Genomic DNA, 18500 nt, shown 5'->3' with positions numbered 1-18500 from the left:
AACCTGATCCTTCATGTGTGCCCAGCACCTACAATGTTGCCTAGCACACACTAGATACTGAACAAATGCATGAAATGAATAAAGGTACAAATGCAAAGCACAGTATTTTGAAAAAAAAGTATCTATTTTTTATATGGTTTAACTTCATCATTACACAATGAGAAACCTTCAATAGGTCCTTATTTCCTAGAAAACTGTTTGCAATCTGTAAACTACTCAGTCTGCATCGGGTCCACAAATCCATGTACCTGGAAAACATTGTAATATGTCTGGTAACATATTAATATTTATTTCTTCCTATGTCTATAGATGCTGTGATGATAAATAAAACAAAAATTTATTTTAAAATAGCATTCAGTCTATGGCCATGCCACCCCAAACAAGCCCCATCCTGTCTAATCTTGGAAGCTAAGCAGGGTCAGGCCTGGTTAGTACTTGGATGGGAGACCACCTAGGAATACCAGGTGCTGTAGGTGTAAAAAATTAAAAAAAAAAATAATAAGAGATTGTAAGCTTACAAGGTCCTTGAAATCTATAAGGTCAATCAAGGGTTGCCTTGCCTAAAAAATAAATAAGTAAATAAAAATATCATTGAATTTATAGTAGCTTTTTGTCATCACATAGTTTTTCGGGAAAGTCAAAAACATGATTACAAAGAAGTACCTGTACTGGAAAAAAATTTAAAATCTAACCTAAGAAAACAGGTCCAAAATCAATTGCATTTCATTTTAAAACTCACTAATTAAAATTGTTCTGGTTGGTAACTACAGTACAAAAATGTGTGCTTAGCTTTGTGAGGGATAACAACATGAATAGGACATGTCCTCAGTCCTGTAAGAATTCTAATCTACTTAGGAGATAGACACATTTCTAAATAATTCTACCATGACTGCTGCTATGAAAGTATAGAACATGCGTGAAAGTGCACAGTGTATTCAGAGAAGCACAGTAGAATGATTTTTATGGCTCAGACACAAAATATATGAATGTAAAGATTGGAGTAGGAGGAAAAGCTAGAAAGACAAGTTGAAGTCAAATTACTGTAGATTAGGCTGATGAATTTGGTCTTTCTTCTGGAAGTGAAAAGCACCCATTAAAGTGTTTCATTAGATAAAGAAATTGTGGTACATATACACAATGAAATATTACTCAGCCATCAAAAAGAATGAAATCTTATCATTTGCTACAACATGGGTGGAATTGGAAGGTATTACACTAAGTGAAATAAATCAGACAGAGAAAGGCAAATACCATACGATCTCACTTATATGTGGAATCTAAAGACAAAATAAATGAATAAACAAAACAGAAAGACTCATAATTTCAGAGAACAAGCTGATGGTTGCCAGATGGGAAGGGGTTGGAGGGCAAGGTGAAAAAAAAAAGAGTGATTCACAAGTACAGATTGATAGTTACAAAATAGTCATGGAGATATAAAGTAAAGAATGGGGAATATAGTCAGTAACATGGTAATAACTATGTACAGTTCCAGGTGGGTACTAGACTAGTAAGGGGGCTGACTTTGTAAATTATATTAATGTCTAACCACTATACTGTACACCTAAAACTAAAATAAAATAATATTAAATGTCAATTATAATTGAAAAAAATTTTTAAAGGTGAGGAAGGTGAAGGAGAATAAGAGGTTCAAATTTTCAGATATAAAACAAATAAGTCATGAGGATGAATGTACAGCATGGGAAATATAGTCAATAATATTGTGATAGCATTTTATGGTGTTAGATTGTTACTGGACGTGCAACATGGTGATCACTATATTAGGTATGTAAATTCTGAATAACTATGATGTACACCTGAAACTAATATAATATTGGATGCTAGCTATATTTTAATAAAAATCTTTTTAAAAAGTTTTTCAATTGCGTTCAACAAATATCTATGAACATCTACTATATGATGAGCAGGGAGCCAGGTACTAGATTCAGTGGTCACAGACAGAGACAAGACATTGCCTACTCTCAGTCTCACTTGATCTATATTTTTGCAAAATAAATGTAGAAAAATTGACTGATTTCTTAATTTTTGATCACTCATAAGAGGAAATTACTTTGGACAGAAAATATATTCATTATTAATAATTCCCCTCATTTGTAATTCCCTCAAACCCCTCTTACAGGAAAGATAGAGTTTTTAAAAGAATCTTTTCTTTATGGAGAAGGATAAGAAGCAGGAAGATAGTTATAAGTTGAATTGTGTCCTCTGAAAATCAATATGCTGCATTCCTACTCCCAATACTTTAGAATGTCAAGGGGTCATTATAAAGGCAATTAGTTAAGATGAGGCCATTTAGGGTGAACCTTAATCCATTATGACTGGTGTTCTTATAAAAAGGAAAAATTTAGATGCAGATAAACACAGGAAGAATGCCATGAGAAGAAGAAAGCTGAGATCAGGGTGACGCTCTCTAAACCTAGGAACACCAAAGCCCCCAGCCAACCACCAGATGCTAGAAAAGAGGCATGGAACAGATTCTCCCCAAGAGCCCTGAGAGGGAACAAGTTCTGCAAACACCTTTATTTTGGAGTTCTAGCTTCTAGAACTGTGAGACAATAAATTTCTGTTCTTAAACCACTCAGTTTTCAGTGCTTTGTTATGGCAGTTCTACCGATCTAATAGAAAGATAAAAGCTAAAATGCTTTGCTTTAGAAAAGGAATAGAGGGGCTCACCAACTGGAGAGCCCCTCGCTAGCATGGTGAAATCGAAGTGGTGAAGGCTAAGCATTTCTGAAGCAGGACAGACTGCCTGGAAAGTCAAGGAGAAGACAGGAAGCTAAAAGGGAACTTTAAGGAGAGGAAGAGAAATGTCAAATATAAATTTTCAGTTAAGCTTTACTGTATGGTATGTGGTATCATTTTCTTCTTCAGCTCCCCAAAAAGTATTCAATAAAATCTACATTTAAATCTGATTTAGATTAGCCATTTTTAGATGAAACAAAAAGCCGAGTCCTGGTTCAAGGTAAACATGGAGGCAATGACGATGTTTCCCATTGAGTCCTATCACATCTATATTACACCCTCGTTTTTTCCAGAGATATTTATTAGACACCAGCTGTGAGTCAGCCACAATGCCAACAATGTAGAATTCAGTAATAAAGAAGATAGACACAATCCTTACCCTCCTGGAGCTAAAATCTAGTGAGAAAGACAGACAATAAATAATTCTTCACACTTCTATTAAAATTACTAATGGCTTGAGTAATTTTACTCATGCGAGAAATGTATGTAAAAGCAAAATATAGAATACCGTGATAATAATATATAACCTAATCTAGGCCAAAAAGTCACTGAAGATGAGACCTACAGGTTGAGGAAGAATTAATAGGCAGCAGGGGCCTGGGCTGGGATGGGATGGTCCCAAAGATTTTGCCAGACAGACAGAAACAACTTGTGCTGATACTCTGAGGGCTCAAAGAGATTGGTTTATTTGAGAAACAAATAGGCCATAGAGTTTGAAACTCAGTAAGGGAGTCAGAGAAAGGTAGAAAATGAAGTTGGAGAGATGAGCAAGAATCAGATTATGCACAGAAACGTGTAGGATTTTCAGTTTTACGCAAAGTACAATTTGAAGCCATTGAAGAGTTCAAGGAGGGCAAGGATATCATCAGATTTTACTTTTTAAAAAAATTCCGGTATCTGCAGAATTGAGGAAGAGGGATTGGGGAAGAGGAAGAGGAGGGACATGAATAAATGGGAGGAGACCAGTCAGAGGACCATTGCTGTGCTCCCAGTTAAAAATGAAAGTCACTTAGTCTAGGGAGGTAAATTTTGAGATTTGGCTTCAGTACATGTCCAACCACTTTTGGCTGTGCATTTGGTTATTTTAAGAAAGCTTGCAGCCTCCTTGTGTTCTCCTCACCTGGGGATTGCTGCTTCCCATGTCGACCATGCCCTATGATGCTCGAGGAACTTCTTTGTTGTTCTCTTTGGATAAAGTTGAAACAAGGTAAGTATATTAAAGAGTGAGACCTTTCTCGTAAATTCTCTTTATTCTCATTTGTGTTTTCTTTCCACACCTCGGTTGTGACTTCTGCCATTTCATTTCCACCAACTGGAGAGCATTGCCTATTCAATTCACATCTGCTTCTTTGCCTTTGGCAAAGACAAACAGTTGATGTTCTTTTTATTGTTTATTATACACTCACAGCTCTTCATCCTATTCGGCTTCTTGATTTTTTTCAAGATTTAATTCTACATAGTGCATAATTTTTTAAAAAAAAATCTTCAAACTACTGGCTCTTTTTAGCAAACAAGGTAATTTTTATTTTGAAATTTCTAGATGTTTACATTCGTTTGAGTTTCTCTTCTCTCTGCTGACTTGCAACATGCTTCAGATTCAAGTGAAGATTATATCCACTGAGTTTTATCTGGATTATAGAAAAGAAATTATAAAACTAGCAATACTTTTATTAGATAACTTGTTATCTACTTGCTATATGGACATAACATGCTCCCTCAACCTCAACCCTGGTCTTCATACATTAGTGCTCTGAGAGTATCAAAGAATTAAGACTTTTAAAAAAATCCCATATATTTTTTTAAGAGTACTTAAAAGTTTATCTGTTTCTCAAAATGTGGAAACAATGAGATATAAAAAAAGAATATGTACTTTCCTCAAGCATAATTTTCAACTTAAAAAAAGAACCATCTATTATAAAATATTATTTAGACTGAAAAAAAAAATCCAAACAAAACCCCAAGCCATTAGTCTGCACTTTAAACACCTAAATCAGACATGAACTTGAGGTTTTATGCTTCTTTTGTTGTGAAGCTCAATATTATATTATATACCTGACCCAAAACTTGACTTCCCTTTACATAGAATATTAAAAAGGAAACTAAATTAATGTTCTATTTACTGTCACTCTAAGGAACATTGCATGAGCAGCAAACTTCTGGTCACCTGAAACAAGAATAAAAAGTTCAACTCACCCATTCAATATATTATCAATATATTTGTATCTGCTAGATTCTAAACTCCCAAATTCAGGAACAATGTCTGTCTTGTTCATCACAACTCACCTATTGTCTAAGACAGTGCCTGACACATAGCAAACCCTCAATAGATATTTGCAGAATGAATAACCGCACTCAGTTTTAGCATAATCCATCATTACATAGCTTTTTGTCTGTAATGCTGTACCCCCAAGGATTCCATATACCTGCCTAATCCACTAACACACATTATTCCCCATCATTGGCCACATAGGGAAATTACTCACCTTAAATCACTCCTTGAAGCCTCTAAGAAGTCCTATTTTAAATATGTTGCATCTATAAAATTCACAATTATTAAACTGTCTTTTTCTTTGACCAATTACAATGCTCTCTGAACTGAATTCCTCAGCAAAAGTATAGAAGCCTTTCTGGTTAAAGAATTCTTATTTCAGCGCGCGCGCGCGCACACACACACACACACACACACACACACACACAAAGAAGAGCATAAAGATGATTTAAATGACAGCATATCAATATCAAAATTCTCGAGATAGAAAGACAAGAGAAAAGGCCATGTGCCTGACAAATGTTAAAGGGTTATGATTAAAAACAAATGATAAGCTCAAGGTTTTGTAAAGTCATCCAAAATCAAAACTGAGGCTATAACCTTATTTAGATATCTTTATTATCTTACAATGTGCCAGAAGGACTAAATGACTCCCTAGAGTACTGGAAGCATACTTCCTTGAGCAGTGCTTTGAATAGTACTGATATATTATAGTGTTGTTGTTTCTGAAGTATTTCATATTAAAACTGTGTGTGCGTGTGTGTGTGTGCCAAAAACACATGGGATACTGCTTTGTTAGGCATTTTTCTCCTGATGAGTCAATTAGTAATACATCATCACACACCATACTTTTCCTTCATTTGAGGCCAATCTGTTCCTTTACTAGTACATGGTAAAAGTGAAGGCAAAAAAAAGAAAAAGTGGACGTGAGCCTTTATTTCATGGTCTCATGAATAGTTTCAGCCCATGGTCATTGATAAAAGATGTGACCATTGTGGAACTGGAGGTGCTCCAAAAGTGCCAAGCACGAGAATCATTTGGGATTTTGTAATGCTTGAGGAGAATGAGCACCTTCTAGAAACTAGTGGAAGAAACAAATGGTAAATAGAAGAGCCATTTAGAGATGGTGATCATCTTTTGTTCTCATTGCACCATAGATACCATCGCCAATGGTTTTATGAACAAGTGGTTGGAGTAAATATATGGCCAGGAGAATTTTTTAACTCAAAAGATAGAATCAAAATTATCAATACAATGCCCAGACTGTAATTCCATATAATTATCTGTTTGCAATTAGCACTGCCCTTTCTATAAATGCATCCCTGTGCTAACAGTATGACTACTTTAAAATGACATTTGGCTACTTAATTTTCAAATTGAACTGTCACAGACCATTCATTTGATTCAATTCAAACAACAGTATTTTTTGAGGCTTAATCTCAAACCCATACTTTGCTTAACACAGCAGGTTTATAAAATAAACAAAAGTTTCCTCCCATGAGTAAAGAGCAAGTTCATTGGTAAGAAACTAACAAAGAAAACAACTAGAAAATAATACAAAATAGTATACAATTAGGAGCTAACCCATTTAATGTGAACCACACAATAAATTCCATTTAAATTGAACAAGTCCAGGCACGGTTCATGGCAAGGATAGGACTTACATTGGTTTGTGAGGTATGGATAGAATCAGGTATCAGAAAGGAGGATAATGATGTTTTAGATAGGGAAACATCGAAAGTGAAGGCAAAGTAGTGAGAGCCGGCCTTGTGGGTACAACACAGTAATGAAAACAGCTTGGAGAAGAACTTTTCTAAAGCATTGACTTATTGCTGACATGCTGTTTGAACTCAAATTAGTTATGAAACTTGTTCCCCAAGAAACCCCAGTTATCATGATTTGTTTGTGATGACTAGTACCATGTAGACTTGGCTTCAGGTTACAAGTATCTGGAGGATTTAAGCAATACTGCCTTAACGCCTATAAAACTATGCCTAAATACAGTGAGATGAATAGTGAATTACTTTATCAATATGCTTCATAATTGCTAAATTCTCTCACAGTAAAAACAATTTTCCAAACTTCTGTAATATGGGTTGAAACACATCCAGTTTACTTAGATATGTAAAATATTATACAAATATTTATTTTAAATAATCTCATCTTGTCCTTGAGTCCCCATTGTCACTGATAATGGAAGGAAAACAGTGTCTACTTAAAATTAACTCTCCTCTAATTAAAATTTCTTAAATAATTCATAATTTTAACTCTTTATCTTACCGCTAGATATTTCTTGCTGCTGGAAGGGTCTCTTATACTTAAGTAATTAAGTCTCCATAAAACCTAAAAAGATGGGGTTTAGAGAGCTTCTAATTTGATGAGCATGTGGAGATTTGGGGAAAGGAGTGTATTTGGAGAGGGCATAGAATCTCCATGTCCTTCCCCAGGCCTTATGCCATCTCTTCCCTCAGCTGTTCCTGAGTTATCCTCTTTTTAATAAACTGGTAATCTAGTAAATAAAATATTTCTCTGAGTTCCGTGAGCCACTCTAGCAAATCAATTGAACTCAAGGAGGAGGTCAGAGAAACTTCTGATTGCCACTTGGTCATAAGCAAAGGTGACAACCTGGACTTATGATTGGCACTTGAAGTGGGCAGGGGTAATGTGGTAGAAGGGGGACAGTCTTGCAGGACTGAACCCTTAATCTGACACTGTATCTGGGCAGACGGTGTCGGAATTCAGTTGAATTATAGGACATCCGCTGCTGACCAAGAATTGCACTTTGCAATGTGGGAACTCCTCCCCTATCCCAACCTCCCACACTCACGTTGGGTGTGGAAGTCTTACAATCCTCGTGGCATCCCTGCTTCCTACCATGAAGCAGCATATGAAAGTCATAGGCTGAGGATAACATCCCAGGCCCATTGCTTTAAAATCCTCCCACTGTCTTGCTGATTTACCATTCCAGAGCTATGATGGATAAAGCAATGAGATAGCCAACAAGCCTGGGAGGTCTCAGATTTCCCCTCAAGCTATCTGTGGTTACTACCCTCTTGTCACATCCTCCTTTGCCCAAGGTCCAGAATGATGGCTCACCAAATTCCTATTCAGGAATTCACTTCTGCTTACATTCTCTCCGATTACATCCCTTCCTAATCTACCTCTTTTTCTTTCATCATATAAAACTTTCTCTTTCCTCTTCTTGTCTGATAGATAATATCCATTCATCATGTTCTCCATGTTCTTTACAGTATGAGTTATAGTAAAAGTTTATAATCTGGGTTCATGATATTGGCTCTTGATATTCAAAAGAGAGATTTTAGAAGATGGTCTCTACAGCCACTTAGGTCTACTGGATAATACCATATCTTCACTAATGTTGGTGATATAAATGCATGATTTCCAATTTTACCTGGACTATCAGTGTTTTCTAAAATTTTGTAATTCTCTACATAACATTGCTTCTAGTCTTCACATAAACTATTTTATTTTACTCCTTCCTTTAATATATGTTAAATGTATATAAATACAAAATACATATTTATTTAAAAAATTTTAACAGCCAACTAAGAAAAAAGCACCCAAAATATCAATACATAATAACAACTGCTGCTGACAATTTTCTAACTCTTTTCAGATTACTATGCTTAGTTATCAATTTTAAATGGGATTATTTTATACATGCTGTGTTTTTCACTGGTAGATATATTTCCAAATGAATTAATATAGAAACATATATTAATTTTAATGGCCACAGAGAATTCCCACTGTAGAGTCGTATCGTAATTTTATCTAGTCCTGTATTAGTGGATTGGGAGGGGACTAAAATAAACAAAGTCAGAATAGACATCCTAATAGATATATTACTCTGCACTTGTGCAATTATCCTTTGTGTAACTTCTAGAAGAGAAACTGGTGAATAAAAGCTATATACATTTTATATTTTCACACACATTGTGTCAAATCGCCTTGTTAGAAGGTTCTTTCTTTTTTTCACTTCTTATAAGAATGGGTCATTCCAATCTTTTAAAACTTTATAGAAGTAGAAATTATATTTTACAGTTGTTTTTAGTTATTTCTCTTTGACTATTAATGAAGTTGGGTAAATTTTTATATTTATTTACCAAATATGTTTCTTTATATATCACTGGCCTATTAAAATCTATTACTATTTTTTCTGTATTAAAATCTTAATTTTTATAGATTTATTCATTTGTACATTATGGCTATTAATTTTTTGACATATGTTGTGAATTTTTTTTAATTTTTATATATCTTTCACTTTGTTTATTATATTCTTTACCATAAAGGTGTTTTAAAATTTAATGCAGTTTCCAGTTTCTGTGATAATTACTGAACAATGAAATATAAATATATACATATATTTTCTTCAAGTTCTTTTACATTTAAATTATTGATTTATCTTTAAGTTTATGGGGATCTAAATGTAGGGATTTAAATTATCTTTTCTAAATTACTAGCTGTTAAAATATTATTTTTTATTCCACTGGTTTGAATACACCTTTATTATATAATAAATGCTCTTATATAAACTTGACCCTATTTCTGTACTCACCAGCTTTTTCTGTAAACCTATTTCTGAGGCAATAAAAAACATTGGTGGTTTTTTAATACTAATAACTTTATAGTACATTTTAATATATGGTGGCTCATATTATAATCCTCCAAATTCACCCTTCTCTACCCTGATCTGTCCCAAAAACTACAACACAGACTCTTTTGCTTTCTGGATTCTGGTTGAGGTTGGCAAACAAAGAGATGGAATAAATTAAAGATAGTGAACTATAAGTATTTATTTTACCAGCTCTCCACTTGAGGAACCCTATAAATGGCTGTGTTTCTCATCCTATCAAAAGCCTCTGCTCCTAAAATCCAGCTTTTTCACTCAGCTTTCTAAGTCTCTGAGTTCTAGGTAACTGTTTTTTTCTTTTCCCCACTTCAGTTCTAGAAGTGATAACAGTGCCCTGAGTTACCATTCCTGGGGTGTTGCACTAAATCTTCTAATTTCTTATATGCTGCCAAACCTTTAGAAATAGTCTATTTGTTACCTTCTGCTCTCAATATCCCAACTTGAGTGTTATCTGTCTCTTGCTGGGAACATCTGATACAAGCAATAATAGTGAATACTTCTCTCTAGTCCTGGCTTAAATTGGAATGTTTCTAATGTTTCTCCATTACCCATCCTATACTACAGCTACATCAAACCACCTAGACTGTCTTTGAACGCCTTTTCTTTTCCTCTCAGCAGATGGTCTCACCTGCTACTACATCAACCAACTTACTTGCACATGCTTCTTTCCTTCCCTCCTCTCATGATGGAAGAGTGATTTCTCCTTCTGTCTCAGCTTAATTCCTGTGCCTATGCTCAGGATTCCTTACTTTGACTTTTCTCAGGGATCTTGGGCTATCATCCTTTCTTTCTACTCACACCAAGTTACCACACTGAAACATTTCATGCCTGTCCCATCTTAAAGAGAAATTCCCATTGGCCCGAGTCCCTTCAGCTTCTATCCTCTTATTCCTCACCATTAAAAGTCTTGAACTTTGTTGTGAATTTACTCTTCAATTTCCCCTAATTTCTATAATACCATGGAAACTTCTTTTGCAAGATCATTGCGTCAGAGGTAGACAGAGTGAAGAGTGCAAGAGATTTCTTCGGAAATAACTCCTGTGAAATATGAACGCAGGAGTGAAGGAAAGCAGAATTTGCCACCTCTCTTTGTGATATTATTTTAAGCTGGTTATTTTTAAGAAATGAAAAACTCTGGAAAAACCTTTGATCTCACCTGGAATTGCCTAAAAGAATTTAGATAGAGGACTTGCTCCAGGAAGGAAGCTATCGTCATAGATAACTATAGTTTAATATAAACTAGTGTGTCATAGACAGGGAGGAACCTAACAAGATCTGTTTAATCAATGTCCTGTGTTCCATTGTTAAAGTTGGCCCAGTAAACATTTATTTACCAAACATTTGCTTTTCCATTTCCATGTGAATTGGCTTTCTCATCTTTAAAGTTCCAACCCACTATCCATCCCCCTTTCTTCCCAGTTCAAGATGACAATTTGTCCCAGGGCCCCATTTTCTTATGTAATTAAATTGTATTATTTTCTCCTGTTAATCTGTCTTGTGTAAATTTTAACAGATCAGCCAGAAGAACTAAGAGGAAAAAGAGGGTAAATTTCCCTCTCCCCCACAGGAGGAAGCAGGATTTGAGCATGAAAAGCCTTCCGATAGTGGCACAAATCTGAAAAATTCTTGGCTAATCCAACAGGAAACTCTGGGGCAAAAATGCTCCTTAAAGGAGCCCCGTGCTGGACAGAAATGTGCTTACTGACTCCATGCCCAAGCCGTGCTCCATCATTGGCTGTGGGCTATCCAGGAAATTGTTTAGCCTCATTCTGAAAGATGAGGCATTCTGAAAGTGCTAAAAGCTGGACTCTGTCAGCTCAATGGTGTTGATCACTTTGCAGTTAAAAACCCTTCTCTGATTCTCTCCTATTTCTCTCTCAGCTTCTTCTCAATCACATCTGAAAGGTTTTCTTTTTTTGATCATCCCACTTATGTCGTTCCTCAGGGTTCTGTCCCAGGCCTTGTACATTTTATATTTTGAACACTCTATCTAGAAAAGTTTCATACATGTTGATAGCTTCAGAATGCTGATGACAATGTCTGGCTCCAGCCGAGATCTCTGCCCTAAGCTCTAGACCCATACAGCAAACAGCCCTTTTGACATTTCACTTACATGTCTCACAGACACCTTAACTTATCCTAACTGAATTCTTTTTTTCCCCTCCAAACCTGTTTCTTCCCCTTCGGTATTTTCTCTCAGTAAATGGCACAGTCACCTACCCAGTAGGCCATTATTCTCATCTGCTTCCTCTCCACAATCTTATGCAGTCAATCATTAAGTCTTAGTATTTTAAACTCGACCATCTCCCCAATCAATCTCACTCTTCTATCTCATTTCAAGCCATAGTATTATTCTCTTCTAAAATATTTCAACAGCTTCAAACCTGCCTTTCTGCTTTGTGTCCTATCTTCATTCAACTTTATTAATAAATAAATAAAATTTAAAATAACCAAGTCTCTGGTGAGAGAAATGCAGATTAAAGCAACATTGAAATATAATTTTTACCTGTTATATTTCTTTCCTGTAGCTGCTATAATAAATCTCTCCAACATGGTAGCTTAAAAGAATAGAAAGTAATTATCCGACAGTTCTGGAGGCCTGAAGTTTGAAATGAAGGTATTGGCAAGGCCACATTTCCTATGGAGGTTTCAGGGAAAATCTATTTTTTACATCTTCCATCTTCTGGCAACTGCCCACATGGCATCCCTGAGCTTGTGTCCCCATCATTCCTATCTCTGCCTCTGTCTTTACCTTGCTTCTTCTCTGTATAAGTGCCTCAAAAGTTCTTCTGCAGTCTTTATAAAAATACATGAGATTGCCTTTAGGGCCCACCTGGATAATCCACAATGAACTCTCCTCTCAAAATGTTTAACGCAATCACATAGATAAGGTAATATTCACATACTCTGGATATTAGGGTGTAGATTTATCTTTTGGGGGGCACCATTCAACCCCCTACACCTATCAAATTAGCAAATCTTTAAATAGAACAAAAATTCACTGCAGTCAAGAGAGCTGAAAAACAGAATGCATACATATCCACAGCAGGCGTGGCTATAAATTGGTACATCTCTGTTCAAAACAATGTGATAATACGATTTAAGAATATTAAAATGTTTATACTCTTATCTAATAATCTCACATCTAGAAATCTGTCTCAGACAAATATATTTAAATGTGGGAAAACAGAAGATTCACATTTGTATATGTATAAAAATTTATATACACATGGAGAAAAGACTAGGAACAATGCATCAAAATGCCTATTATGGTTATCTCTGATAGCACGTAAACATTCTTATCTAACTAGACAATGGTTTTTAAATACTTTTTGATGAATATGTATTACTTTAATAATTACTTAAGTCTGTTTTCCAGCATAACCATATGAAATATGGATTGGAGTTTGATTCACAAAAAAGGAATAAATGACTGGTCAGAAAAGATTTGCAAAAACCTTTCCAAATATTTAAAATCTTATTTGGCTATATACTCAGAGCCAAAGCAGGACAGAATAAAAAAAAAAAAAATAGATTCTGTAAATGAAACTTCTAGAATGTTCAATTAAATCCCCAAGTGTCCCAGAATTCTTCTATCTCTGGAGAAAATTAAAAGTAAGAGAGAGACAAGTGAAGCTGGTGTGGCCTGCTAAAACCACCTGTTACGAGGCTAAAGGGGACCCACAAAGTCACCTTGTTCATTTTATTACCTAAAGGCAAGCAGCTGCACTCTAGAGAAATGTAAAAGTTTCTTTACAAAAAATAAAGTGCTCCAGAAAGAGAAATACAATATCTCCATTGGGCTTCCATGTTCTTAAATATGTCAATTATATTTGACAATGTTCTGCAGGTTAAGTAACTGGAGAGACGTCTATGAATTTTCTTTTAGGAACAATTAAAGAAACAAAGAAAAAACTTTTCCTTTGATTTTATGTTAAATCTAGCTACATACAGCACAAAATTATTGTATGATTCTATTTATAATGGACTCCTATATGAACTCTGGTTTAAGACCAAGATATTGGTAACAAAATAATTATTAAGCAAAAGTCTGTGTGTAAAATATTGTGGAAAAAAGTTCTTTTTCAATAAGAATGTTCCAAATTCAGCTAGGAGTAATGAATTCATACCATATCATCAACTGAAGAAATTGCTTAATTCGACAAGGCAAATGTCTTTTTTATTATGAAATTGTATCATATATGGTTAGATATAACTGAAGGGCACCAATTAACCTTAAAATAAAATTATAGAGAATTTATTTAGCATGTGCTTATTTAGTAATTATTAACTTCATCTATTCAATGCCTTACTCAATAATCTCTGAGAGGCAAATATCTTGCAGATCCTGCCTCAGGAAGCCTAAAAAGAAATGATGGCTTCCTCATTCATGACACACAAAACATCTTAAGGATTAAGACAATTGTAGTCAAAGGACTCTCCTCTTCCATTATGTCCAAAGATTCTCAAAGCCTTTAACCTCAAGAGATTACGCAGAAAATGTGCATACAGTTTCCCCAGAGGAAATTCACTTTGGGTGACTAACTCCATGAGAAGATAAAGCACAAAATAAGAAACAAGAAAATCAAGGATGACCTGCTGACATTGTGCTATCACACTGACAATTAAAATCCAGTTAGGTGTATTCATCCTCAAGACAGTGGTTGCAGTTCTGAAGTCATCATTCAAAGGAAGTGGCTATGTTATAAACAGGGAATATTTTTAGGCTTGATTTGCAAATAACCTATTATTTGATGAAGTTGGTAAGGATATTTGTATTTTGTTGTTATAACCTGTGAAGAGAATAATTTAAAATGGTGAGGCAAAAATAAATGTGGCAAAAATAAATGCATACATTATGTGAAACATTTATACATTTTTCAAACCACATACATATATGTATATATAAACTCATAAATATGTATGAGGACTGTTTTTTGCATTCTTCAGTCAAGAATTCATAAAATGACAGAAATAGTTATTTTTGGAGTAAACTTGAGAATGCTTCAGTCTAAAGAGATTGGCGTGGGAATAAGAAATTTTAAAAGGCCATAACAATGGTTAGGTAAATAATTTAGCACTGCATAAAGAAATCTAGAATATTTATCAAAAATGATGATATAGAAATATTTGTTGTCTGTGACATTTTATTATAGAACATGAAGTAGTAGAACAGCAAGTATGGTATGTCTTTATTTTTATAAAAGTGTGTATGTGAGTGTGTGTGTGTGTGTGTGTGTGTGTGCGTGTGTGCATGCAGAAAGAGGTCTCTGTGATAGAGGGTTAATCTCAGGGTAGTAGGACCTGGGGTAAATTTCAGTTCCTTCTTTTTCTTTTTCCATCTTGTTTTATTTTTTTCAAATAAATATATTTAGAAGTAGAATAACATTTTTTTAAGGGAAAAAAAATAATTGTGTTATTTCCTTACATGTGACTCAGTAATACAATCCCTCTAGAAATATCATTCATCACCCAAGTCGAATTTCAACAGAATTCATACTGCTGTTCTAGGTCTTGTTTTGTTTAAAAAGCTCTGGCTTCAGAGTCTTGGGTTTGTCAGAGATACAAGAATTTGGATGAGGAAGTCTCATTGAAGATAATGTTATATATATGAACTACCATAAAGTTAGGAAATGAAAAGAAATTGCACATTTCTGGGTTAATCCAGCATTTCTCACACTTTTCTGTTTGGTCACCCTAACTGTAGAGAGAAGAATCTGGAAGTCCTTCACAATCTTGAGATTTCTTTAAAGTCTTATGTTTGATCTAAAAAAAAAAAAAAAAATGAGAATTTTGCATTGTATTTCATACTATGTCTGTAATTTTAATGCAAAATGAGGTTTAAATTTATTTATACTAGAGTAAAATTGATGCTCCAAGAAAAATCTGGCCATATTTTTCTTGTGGTTCAAGTAAACGTCTGGTGGGCTGAGGGGACGGAGTAACTTATCTCAATAAAGAAGAAAGTCAGTCTTGAAAACACAGTGTGTAAACTCAGTATTCTTGACAAACCAAGTTGTTCTTGTAGAATAAGGCTTCAACTTTGCCCAAAGTGTCTCAGCACCTGATGGAAATCACAGAACAGGGAAGGAAAACAGTAATAAGAATGTCATAAAATGCATTCGATCATGCTTACTTTAAAAATATATGTTTATTTTACCAATTCTCTTAATGTTCAAGTCCTAAAAATTAAAACAGTATTTAAAAAAGTCAAAGATGAACTGGTAAGGTAAGTAAAAGATAGTTACTAAGTACTCATTTCAGCACATGAAAAAATCAAGGATAATGTTAAAATAATTTTTATTTCAGAAGACTTTGTGTGTGTAATAATCTCGTTGGTATCTGACAATATTAGATCTTTACTACAGATGTTTCGTAGAATGTAAAATGTCTACGGGTGCTTATTAGAAAGTGAATAAGCCCCAGATGTTTATAAATCACCCACAGTATTAAATTTAATTTTAAAATTAAGTGTTATTTCCTCCTTTTCCAGGACAAGAAAACAAAATTTATAATCTGTATTTATCCTGCAGATAATAATGTTATCTTTTAAAACATGCAAATTTTCTTTCTTAAGTAAACTTCTCACAATTCTTAAAATTAGAAAAACTTTTAGTAAAGCATTTAATAATTCAGAATCTATTCATGACTTTTATCACTCTCCCTAATTAGAAATGAAAAATATAATTACCCGGTATATCTCACTAAGAGAGAAGCATGGAGTAATAAAGACACCAATTGATGAACATTAAATTAAAACCATGTGGAAATTTGGCAAGAGGTTCAGGATAAACAAATTACAATTTTAAAATTAATCTTTTTTGAATTTTTGGTAACTGAGCAATCAAGAAAAATAAATTCTATGCTGCTGCAAACGAATTACTGTTCAAAAACTCTAAAATAATAATATCTTTTTGCAAGTGAATGAAGCAGGAGCTGATGGTAGGAGGGAAGGTTTTCAATGCTAAATGAAACTTTAAAGAAAAAATTTTTTTCATTTGTAATTATTTATTTCTTGGGTCCAGTGTAATGTGTTGGATCAAAAAGAATGATTTTATTTTATTGTTCTTTTCCCCGTAAAATATAGTGTTATAAAATAAAAATTAGAGGATGAAACTAATCGACTTCTAACAACAACAACAAAAAGACATTTAATAAAAGAACTACAAGTAGTTTTTTACTCAATGTAGTAAATTACTGTGTCTGAATATCCTAAGTTTGCACCACCTTTAAATTGTTAGAGCCTGGAAAAATAAACGCCAGTGATTGATTCAAAGAGATATTTATCACATTCTCAAAACTGATGGGAAGAATACACAGACACAATAGGGATTACAAGTCTCTTTGATGGAGTCTCCTCGATTTGAACCTGTTTTTTCCTCTTTCGTGGAAGAAGAGATAATCTCCCTGAAATAAATATTTTCCCCCTTTGAAAAATGATTCAAACAAAAGATAATTGGGTAAAATGAGGTACCGAATACATAGTTAAGTTGGGAAATAATAAATAAATACAAACATAAAACACTAAGATAATATCTCTCCACTCTATTTTTCAAAAGAAAAAGGGTAATGAGCAGGCAACCACTTGTAATTTACAAGCCAAAGTCTTCCTTTGACAGCCCACGGATCAATTAAACCCTCTTCAAATTAGTTTTGATGTGTTAATGTGTGAGTTTCCTACCTCCCCTTATTTCCATGGACTGTTACAGGGTTTTATGCTGGCTTTCCACTGAATTGTTTATAGTGTTTTGTTGTCTCTTACTACAAGGTCATTTATAACTATTGTAAATAGTAAGAAAAATAACTCAACACAGATTATTTTTCACTTTGGTTTTCCCCCCGCTTATACTATTTTCTGTCTTCTACAAAGAAAAGGTAGAAAATATTTGAATCTTGATTAGTTTTTCTCTTCAATAGCTGTATTTGTAATCTTTAGTGATATTTACAGATTATCAAAAAAGTGCAGGTGGCCATATTCCAATTTCTATAACCTGTTCAAAAACACCTAGATTCTCAAAATTGTTAACCTTAACCTGTTGCAAAACCTTAACACTAACATGGAGCGACTAACAGGTAAAGAAAGAATATTTTAAACTTATGACTGGGTAATTCTTTTCACATATGATGAAATCCAAAACAATACTTCAGTTTTATCTGACAGGGAATTACTGTCACGTTTGCCTCCCCAATGCTTCCTGTTGGGAGTGAGTGGTCTATTCTTCAGCATGACAAAGTCTGATTTCTGAATGGCTGGTAGTGTCAAAGGGCCATTAGTATGCTAAGCCTTTTAGTGGCATGGGATAGCTCCATCCTGCTTTCCTCAATTGTTACAATTGGGCCACGTGACTGACTGATGATTTCAAGGCAAGCTTTGGAATCTTGATGTCTTCTAGAAATTAATATTCCTTCTGGTAATATAACCTATTGACTCCTTTTGCTCAATTTTTTAAAGCCTGAAGAGGGGTACAGTTTTAGTGAAACTCCTGAGCAATGAGAAAAGAGAAGACAAAGCAATCTTCTCTCATGATTAGGTTTTGAGTTTTAAAAGGCAAGTCTAATCTGTTCAGAAAAACTGTTGACAGCTTTTATCATGTTCTTCATTTTAATAAATTCTACAAAGAATGGTGACAGACTTTGAAAGTGTTTTTTCAAAATGGAATTAATTATAAAAATGTTTATAGTAGTTCTTTTTTTGTGTGTATATGTAGTCAACTCTTTATTACCCAGCACTGATGTTTCTTTTGCATTCCTTGAAAATAGTCTTTTTATGTTTATTAACTGCCAGCACCCATAGTATAAGCACAAAACAAATCTGAAAATTAA

General features: G+C 34.2%; 1 pseudogene; it reads left to right on the top strand.

Moving 5' to 3' along the window:
- Nucleotides 1-357: 357 nt before the first annotated feature.
- LOC118607026 lies at nucleotides 358-476 on the top strand (annotated as a pseudogene).
- Nucleotides 477-18500: the final 18024 nt, after the last annotated feature.

This window comes from Rousettus aegyptiacus, unplaced genomic scaffold (assembly GCF_014176215.1).
Source record: "Rousettus aegyptiacus isolate mRouAeg1 unplaced genomic scaffold, mRouAeg1.p scaffold_m13_p_8, whole genome shotgun sequence".
NCBI lineage: Eukaryota > Metazoa > Chordata > Mammalia > Chiroptera > Pteropodidae > Rousettus > Rousettus aegyptiacus.
This window is presented reverse-complemented; position numbering and strand designations above follow the sequence as displayed.